This window comes from Rhinolophus sinicus, linkage group LG04, assembly GCF_036562045.2.
Source record: "Rhinolophus sinicus isolate RSC01 linkage group LG04, ASM3656204v1, whole genome shotgun sequence".
In the NCBI taxonomy this organism is placed as follows: domain Eukaryota; kingdom Metazoa; phylum Chordata; class Mammalia; order Chiroptera; family Rhinolophidae; genus Rhinolophus; species Rhinolophus sinicus.
Window position 1 is genome coordinate 100,925,435 of NC_133754.1, and position 9,550 is coordinate 100,934,984.

General features: G+C 46.0%; 2 long non-coding RNA genes across 3 annotated transcripts; one reads left to right on the top strand and one right to left on the bottom strand.

Annotated features, from left to right (window-relative positions):
• The first annotated feature begins 1,096 nt into the window (after positions 1-1,096).
• LOC141571077 (uncharacterized) lies at positions 1,097-5,670 on the top strand. Of its 2 annotated transcripts, none has more exons than XR_012495601.1 (3): positions 1,097-1,232; positions 3,521-3,683; positions 5,537-5,670. It is a non-coding gene; the product is annotated as an uncharacterized LOC141571077 (long non-coding RNA). The 2 variants fall into 2 exon arrangements; XR_012495600.1 differs by having other exon boundaries at positions 1,109-1,241.
• Positions 5,595-8,641, bottom strand: LOC141571078 (uncharacterized). The gene is made up of 3 exons (XR_012495602.1): positions 7,382-8,641; positions 5,842-7,169; positions 5,595-5,732 (listed from the first exon to the last, which is right to left on the bottom strand). It is a non-coding gene; the product is annotated as an uncharacterized LOC141571078 (long non-coding RNA).
• Between the last annotated feature and the right edge of the window lie 909 nt (positions 8,642-9,550).

Consider the following 9,550-nt stretch of genomic DNA (forward strand, 5'->3'; position numbering starts at 1 on the left):
AACTCCAGGGTCACAGAGTGCTGGCAAAGCTAATCGTAGATAAGTCCGGCTCAGAGCCCGACTGCTGCGCTGTTGCCCAGACCAACTGCCTCCTGGTTAAGTGAGTTTTAAAAAGACGTCCTGGTCAGAGCCGTAATTAGAAGTCACAGAGGGCCTTGCATGAAAGACCAAGTTTTGGCTGATCAATAGCTGCTATTTATTTCAAAGAGAGGAAAAAAGGGTTTTGAAAGGCGTTTGGAATTGAAAATGTGTCCGGGGTCCCCAGCCTGAGTGCTGAGTGGATGCGGAATAGCAGTTCGACATTCAGAGCAGGAAACCCCTCCCTCCCACGCCCTCCCCCATGACAGGGAGCTGTCACCCCAGTGAAAGCGCTCAGCATCCCAGGGACCCACCTCCTTGGGAAATCTCAGGCTCTGCCCTGTCAGCTGTCCTGGACCACATTTCTCAAGGAGATTTCTAGCATCTCAATAGTAAACCATCCTTCTGCTCTTCTGTTCTGGAAACCAAGCCCCTCTGACATGACACAGAACTTTCTCTTTTCACTCCTTCCTTCTAGAAAGCTACTTTGCAACCAGACAGATGTTTTTGCATGTTCTCCTCCTAGCCTATATTGGGATGAATAAAGTTGCCAGAAGCCCAGAAATCAGAGCTTTCGAAGTTCCTAACACTCGATTCATGTACGCGCCAACCCTCCCAAAGCGGCCGTGTACTGTCCAAATGCCTGGAAATGCTCATGAATATTTTTGTTGTTTTTCTTCATTTAGGCTCAATTCTGGTTTTCAGCTGGCCAGTGGGTTTCAGTTCATTTATCTCCATATCAGCCCTCCAAAGGAGGAACAAGAGAGTTGCTTCAAAGGCAGTGACTGACGGCTTTCAAATCTCAACTGTGAAAACTCTGAATGGTTTCCAGGCTACTTGGAAATAAATTTTCATTATCATCGTGAACATCCTTGCACACATGCCGATGTGCTCATCTGGCCATTTGCTGTCCAGGAGAGCTGTGGCAGAGGCAGCGCTCACTTGTTCTGTTCTATGTCGTGGGCCTCTCTCCCCCCACCTGCCAGTGACGCCACGTAACCCGTGCTGGTCAGTGAGACGGGAGCAGAGCCTCTCATTTCCAGGCTGAGAAGTTAAGAACTGGTATGACTCCTTCTCTCTTGTCCTGACCTGAGGGCCTCCATCTCGCTCATCTTCTGCAGGATGGAGAAGGGCCACCTGAACCACATCAGACTGTGAGTGAGGTAACAAACCTGAGACGGGGATTTGTCTACTGTGGCGGCTGGCAGGGTTAGTGACCCCAGCTAATGCAGGATCAGTTTTCAGACCGATCCCACATGCATTAGAAGTAGATGGTTCCCCTTCAGCCCATTGCCTGTTCTTAGAAGTAGGTTGCTGGTGTGGTTCCTTATCTCGAGCTCATTTCTCAAGCTTGTAGGGAGCCCCGACTACGGGCAAGCCCTCTGGGCCTGGGGTTAGAGAGACGGCCGTCTACTGGAGCAAAGGAGACGCACAGTCAGTGAGCATTCCTGAACACATCTGTCTAGACGGTGTGAGCAAAATCATTACTCTAAGGGATTGTCTCAAAGCTCATGTTTCAGCAAATTCAGAGCCATCATAGGGGCTGACAGGAAATGCAGGAATCAAAACATATACTTTCCTTGATCAAACTTCATCAGACAGATGTTTCAGTGAATCGTGTTTCATCAGGCCATTAATTGATTCTTTAATTCTTCATCTAATGAGCACATACTGACCCAGGTCACATGTGAGACAGACCCCCCGCCACCCCGGAAATGCACAGAGTAGCATACAACAAGCAAACAAATCTGGAAAGTGTTCATTCTCTCACATCATAAAATAAAAAATGAAAGCAGGCTTGAGGGGGTGTTTCATACCCACTGGGTTGTGAAAAAAAATGTTTATGTAAAACAATTAATGTTGGTTTGTTTGGGCTGCCATAACAAAGTACCTTGAACAAGAGAAAACGATTGTCTCACGGTTCTGGAGGCTGGAAGTCCAAGATCGAGGCATGGGCAGGGCTGGTTCCCTCTGAGGCCTGTGAGGGACAATCTGCTCCAGTCCCCTCTCCCAGCTCCTGGTGAGTTGCTGAAATCTTTGCTCTGCCATACAGATGCTTCACCCTGATCTGTGCTTTCATCTTCACACGATGCCCTCCCTGTGTGCATACCCATTTCTGTATCCAAACGTACCCTTTCATAAGGACACCTGCCATATTGGATTAAGGGCCACAGGACTCCAGCAGGACCTCAACTTGACCATTGACAAAAACTCTCTTTCCAAATAAAGTCACATTCACAGCTCCTGGGGGTTAGAATTTCAATATATTCGGGGTGAGGGGCACCATTCAACTTCTAACAATACCTCAAACTAGCAAGGTTGGGGTAAAACAGGTCTGCTGACACAGTGATGTTTCTTGCGGTAAGAAAAAGCTAAAAAATATTAGGAAAGCAATATGGTTCGTACACCAGCCAGCAGGGGGAAGCTCCTTGACCCACAGAGCTCATTCTCAGGAACGTGTCTTAAACCTTCTGTGCAGATCAAACCCGGGCGTTATTCTTCCTAAGAGTATACATAAGGAAACTCAAAATACTCACAACTACAGGTTACAAATTTTTTTCTGGAGCCAAGTCATTTCAATTATATTTTTAAAAATTTATATATTATAGTCACCATATATATCCCTCAGATCCCCAAATAGTCCCTTTCTACTACTGTTAGGAAAAGTTTGGTGGGAAAGATTGAGAAGGTGAAACCTCTAGGTACAAAGAGGATTGTGGAAGTGTAATTGTTATTCCTAACCTAGAAAAAAAGAGCCATTATTTATTCTGCTAGTATTTACTGAGTACCTTTTACTTGTAGGGCACTGTGCTAAAGGTCTGGGGACACAGCGGCAAAAATCATTCTAGTCTCTATTTGCAAAGAGCCTAAGGACCCAACTGGTAAATGCTTTAATTAACTATATTCTTAATGTGTTGGATAACACTCAGGCATTAACTGGTAATTAAGAAAGACGTAAATCCCATTTAAAATTCATAAAGATTAATTTAGAATGGCACATCCATTATATTTAACTATTTGAAATACGCATGCTCGCTGATTTGTCTGTTTTGTTCACTTGTGTATGCCTGGCACATAGTACATGCTCAATGAGAGCTCATTGAACTGAATGAACATACCGAGGACTTGAAGGTTATGTGCAAAATCAAAAAGCCAAAAAACCAAAAAACCAAGAAAGACTATTGTCACACTTGGGTAATGGAGTCATGAATATGTTTTCCTGCTTTTCCCCCAAAATTTCTTTTACATGCTTGTTACTACGGTTTGTTGGAAAATAAATTAACAAATTAAAAAAGTAAGTCCTAGATGCCTCTAGAACCCATATGCCAAGGGAATGAAAATCTTAAGGAAAGTAAAAGTAAAAGAACGTTGATTCTGGGATGTCCTCAGGGCCGGGAGGCTGTGGGTCTTGATTTTTCTCTCTTGGCCACATATTCTTCAGGCGTCCCAGGGCTGGAGGCACTGGACGAGCGAGCGGCTGCTGCAAAGGTCCAAGTGAGACGCGATGGAGGTCCAAACTAAGAAAGTGACGGTTGGCAAGGAGGAACTGATTGGAGAGAATCTCACCTTCTATGCCCAATTTCTTCACTCTGATTTCCCTAGTGGTATGCTAGCTTCTTCCCCTCCTTCTCTCTCTGCTTTTCTAGAAGAGGAGTAAGACTTGTTTTCCCACATTTATGTGACTTCTAGACAAGTTTAGAAAAGTCTATCTTGAGCAAAAATCTGGTATGATAAATCAGCTGAGATAGGAAGACAAAATTTCTACCTATCCTGGCAATATATGTTCACGCAAATAAAACCCAAAATGAGCTCTTATATCCAAGGGCCCCTTGCAAGCCCCTTGACTGATTTGACTTGATAGATCCTTCCCCCTCCGTCCCCCCAATATATACATAACCAGTCCAACCCCAAGCCTTATCGATTCTACCTAAAAATATGGCTCAAGTCCTTCCACTCTCTTCCTGCTATAGCCACCATCTGAATCCACAGCCCCCAAAACTCCTCCCTGGATTCCTACAACACCCCTAACTAGCTTCACTGCCTCTACCTTTGGCCCCCCTGGTGCATTCTGTACACCACAGCCAAAGAGGTCTCTTTAAAAGCATAGCTCAGATCATGTCACTCCTGCTTCAAGCCACCTTCAGTGATGTCCATTTCACTCAGGATAAAGTATAGAATCTTTTCCATGGACTGCACAGCTCCCCACATGTCTCTCCAGCCCTTCTCTTGGCAGTACACGCACTCACTTCACTGACTGCCTTCTTTCAGATGAGTCGAGATCTTTCATGCCTCAGGGCCTTTGCACATGCTGTCCTTGCTGCCTGCAATTTGCTCTCCATTCTTGGCCTGATTAACGGTAATTCATTTATCAGTTCTCAGCTTAAAGTCATCTGCTTAGAAGGGTCTTTTCTAACCTCTTCATGTAGGTGAGAAACCCCTGCCTTGGTCTCCAGTAGTATTCAGTATTTACCTTTCATAGAATTCTCTAAACATTTCTTGTTTATCTGTGTGATCACTGGTTATTGGCTTCATGTCTGCCTCTCCAATTAGTCTTTAACTTCCATCAGGGCAGAGACCATGTCTGCTTTGCTCATCCTCATGTGATAACCACCCAGCGCCCACCGAGGTCCCTGGTTTGTACTGAGGCCTCAACACAGACTTTTCAAATGAACGATGAAATGAACCAACCCAGATATCAGTTAAGTCACAAGACATATTTCCTGGTTATTTCCTTAATCTGTTGAATCCAAATTTATTCAAAAGTTACATAACGAAGCACATAATTCATTCACTACCACCGAGGATGCATTTCAAGGACATACTTCTTGGTCTGACAGTTTATTTCCAGAGGTAGAAATATAGCAGGCAATCAGAGGTGCCCAGGGTGCCAGATAAAGGATTGTCTCAGAAACATCATTAAATACTTTATAAATTAGGCAATTTCAGGATGTGAAAGATAAAGACATACTCGGTTTGTCTCAGTTAATTGAGGTCTATCAGTTAGGACTCTCAACATCGTATGTGACAGAGGACCCATCTCAAACTGTCTTAAACCACACAGAAGATTTACTGGCTTCATAAATGAGACGCTGAGACAAGGCTGTGTTTCTTCAGGAGAGGCTAATGCAGTGGCCTACTGATGTCATCAGGGTCCCCTGCCTCACTGTCCCTGACCTGCCATTCATACAGAGCTCTGTCCTTTGCACATGGTCACTCGGGATCTCATTCCATGAAAACAAAAGGGCTGCAGCTGTCCAGACCTCACATCCACACCCTCCCCGAGCTAGAGAAGAGAGCGTATCCCTTCCAGAAGCTTCTTTGGTGATTCTCAAACCTGACTCATCAGCAGAATCATATGACAAGCTGATCCTAGCACCACACCCATCACTTTCACCCTTAAACTCTGTATATTGGTGGATGGCTTGAGAATCTGTAACTTTTGACATTTTTTTTACAGAAAACTATAAAGGAAAAACAAAATTGTTCCATAATTCGACTATTCAGAAGACAGTGATTCTCAAGATAGTGGGGCTCCTTGTTGTGAAGGAAGACCAAGAGTGCTCCCACGTTTTCACTCGCGAAGAACAGAGATTGAGTTCAGATCACAGGGTGTCTTCCCCTGACTTATGCTATGCCCACCTGCATTCAGGCTCCTGTAATAAAAGTGAGCAATATTCAGTACGTTCCAAATAATCCAATATGTCTATGTAATTATAAATCCAATAATACTACATGATTATAAAGCTTAATAATAAAACTCACCACCCGACGGAAGACCTAGAGTCTGAGAAATACCACCACAGGGCTGTCACTGTGCCCTGCTAGGTTAGGTGTAATGTCAGCACGTCTCCATCTGACTGACTCTTTTCCCTCCATTTGAGTCTAGTCTTCCTGAGGTCCTGAAATGCCTTCAAACTTCAACTCCACACAGCACCTGGCATGTTCCCACCACATGAGGAAGAATGAGGATGCAAAACAAATAACACATCACGTGAGAGTTTAAAACCAGTTAGTAAAATTATTGAGTACTGTTTTAATCATGGCGACTCACGCAATCGGCATTTTATTCTAACTCATATTTTAATTTTGAAATAAATATGCAAATGTACACTAATAAGGTAGCTAAGCAAATTATTCATTGCATTTAAGGAACCTCTCCATCAAATGTTAAATTGGGATCACAGTTCTGACAAAGAGTTCCAGAAACAGACTTAGAAACAACAGGCAAAGTCCCCGAAATGCACAGTCAACTTGGCCTCAGAGACACAGCTCTTGGAGAGCTTCATGAACATGTGTTGAGAGCTCCAGAAAGAAGTGAATGTTCCCGCTCAGTTCCTTCTGAGCCTTCTGGATTCAGATCAGAGCCCGGACCCCTGGACCTGCCCAGGATCCAAGCGGGATGAAGCCAGAAGACCTTTACTTATTCCCAGACTCTCCAGAGAGACCAGGAAAGTTACGGCTGTCATCGTGAATTAGTATGAGCCTCCTCCACTGTTATGTCCACGATCCTTTTGAAGCCAGGATCCACGTGGTCTAGTCTCAGACCAGGGCTGGACTCAGGCAACTCCTTCCAACAACCCGAGCAACATCAAAATACTTGAAGTTTTTATAAGCATTTCTGAAACGGAGTAATAGAGACACTTGGCCCATGGCAATACTTCTTAAAATCTCCTTCCCTTTTCCTTCTGGTTCCCTCGTACTCCAGCATCTCTCTCCTCAAACAGTCCTGAAGAACTCCTCCCCAGCCATAGGATGAGCAAGCAAAGAGGCACTCTGACCAAGACAGAGCCATGCCAGGGGCCGGGCAGCAGAGGCACCTGGAGTGAAGAGCCTTCTGTGACGGGCAGGGATGGACACCTGGGGCACTTGTACCTACCACGTATTTATCCCACCTTCACTGTTGGTTTTCATGAATGTGTCAGACCAGGAGCCTATGCAGTGGGGAAGAACCCGTCTGCAGGAGGAACTCCAGCCATAGACTTACCCACTTGCTTAGACCCGTGTTGTCTTGGAATATAAGACGTTAGACCACAGTGGGGCTCCCTGTGATGAAATCTTTCTGTCTCCAGAAGTGTAAAGAATCATCAGATCTAAGTGAATGTCAAGGTCATCAATATAAGCATCACCAGCAAATACCATTTTCATAGAACTGAGAAATACACCCCTCCTTCCCTAGCCCCTCCCTTCCCATCGTGCCCTAGGAAAACCCAGGCAGAGGGCTCAGAATAAACCCTTGAACTAGTTTTTTAAATGCATGAGCTGGCCAATCGCAGACCTTGTGCCCAATTGTTACCCCACCTACCTGTACAGCTCATAGCCTCTGCCAGGATTTCCTGGATCCATTTTAAGAGCTGGAATCACAGAAGGAAAGCTCCACAGAGATCAGGGAGGTGAAAGGGGCTATGAAGAGGGACTACCTCCTTCATGCCACAGGATCTGATCTTACCTGGATTGTTTTTTCCTCAAAGATAAACTGCTCTGGCCCAGCTTCCCATACTGAGCTAATGAAGAGTCCAAACACCATTGCAGGACTGTCAATACAAGACCCGCAGACCTGACACAGACAATTAACATAAGTCAAAGTAACCCCCCCACACACACACATTGCGTTGCGTCCTGTGGGACAGCTCATCAGGGGCTCTAGCAAAAGCTGGTGGTGCCCTGCTCCCGGCGGTGCTATCGCCTCCAGCAGATTGTTGTGCTGGGGACTCCTGGCATTAGGCTGGAAGCTATAATTACCCAGCGTATAATTTGGTTGCTAAATGAATTGTTTACAGAGGTGCGCATGATGAAATCACAGGCATGGCAGGGGCAGAGCCGAAGCCGAAGCCGGTGGGGTGGGGAGGAGGCAGGCAGTCATTAACCACCACACCTCCCTCCCAGCTCCCACCTGCCAATTGCATCTGCTGGGCTGCTGCCACCGCTGCAGGCTCTGACCTCGCTGAGTCACCTGGGCCTCAGACTCTATGAGATTGGGAAATACCTGGCCTTCCTCCCTCAGGTGTCATCAGGTAAGAAACCCCAGCGGAAGCAGACTCCCTTTGGCACAGGACAGGAAATGGAACTCTGTTAAATCCCAGACCCCAGGGTTTAGCCTGGATGGGAAATGAGTCATTGGGGAGCCCCAGTGGTCCCACAGGCAAAAAGGAGAGGTCAGCATCACAGGGGTCAGTCCTGATCTAGGGGGTCCTTACAGAGGGATCAGATCTGATGCATGAGCCACTTTGTATTTTAACCCACAATTGAAATAATGGAAGTGGGGACTGTCCTATTGCAAGGGAGCTAAGGAAAAGGCACAAGCTAGGCATTAACCTCTTGGCACAGTGGCTGAGATGGCAAAGATTTTCTGAGACCAGAGAAATGACTTATCAAAAACAAGATAACATTCGAAAAAGGCAAAGAGAGGTGGCCCTTCAGTTAACCTGCAGAAAGCTAGAGACACAATTCACGAATTATTGGTCGCACGTAAAAAGGCCTGGGGGTCGGATCAGATCTCAGGTCGAACATGCTTTGGTAATGAAATGCTATTTTAAAACAAAACAAAGACAAATCCCAACATAATCAGGATGCATTTATGTCAAAAGAATTTAAGAATAAAAGAATTTACAAGAAATAATTTGTCCAATGTTAAGAATCTAAATTTAGGAACAGCATGGGAACATTAAACAGGACCTGTGAAGAGGAGACAAATAAGTAGAAGGATGGAAAATTAGGCTAATGAAGAAGGGGTACGTGAGGAATTCAGAAGTCTCTGCACAAAGGCAGGGGGTTGGATCCTCACGGCACTAGTGGTATTCTCGGATTCTAGACACAGCAGTGCCGAATTCTGCCTGACATGGGTCTTTTTGGACCTTATCCCAGCTGATTGAGATAATATATTAACACACGTTTCATATGCAGAGCAGTCCCACTCTCCTGTCACAAACCCACAAAAAGGCTATTATCTCCAGTGTTTCCACATGGCAAAGAGGAGTGACAGCCTTCGTCCTGCCATCTGTCCACCCTTCCATCTGGCCTGTGTGCTGACTCTGGGCTTTGGGTCCAGAACCTTCCGGCCTGCTTTCTGATGAGGTGGACTGTTTGAGCCTAGTCTACCCCTCATACAACCGGGAATGCCCGAGGATCCCCCCACTACCAGCAGGAAAGGAGCGGAGGAACAGAAACTGTGACTTTTCCCTCCTCTAGCCATGGCCAAGCCTAGCTGGGAGCAAGAGGGCAAGAGAGCTCGGGGACAGGGGCTGGCCAGCATCTGGGGTGCTGCGCAGGGTGGAGAAGGGCCAGGAGTGAATGGGGAGTTGGGGGGTTGGTGGAGCCCATCCAGCGCAGATGGTAACAAGTGGAGCCAGGATTGGAGATGTCTACAGCGTCCAGCTGTTTCCCCGTGAACATAAGAACTGGGAGCACTTGGTGTGGAACCGTGAGCCCCAACAGGGCTTTAGATCCCGCTGACTTAGGGTTGTCCAGGAGGACA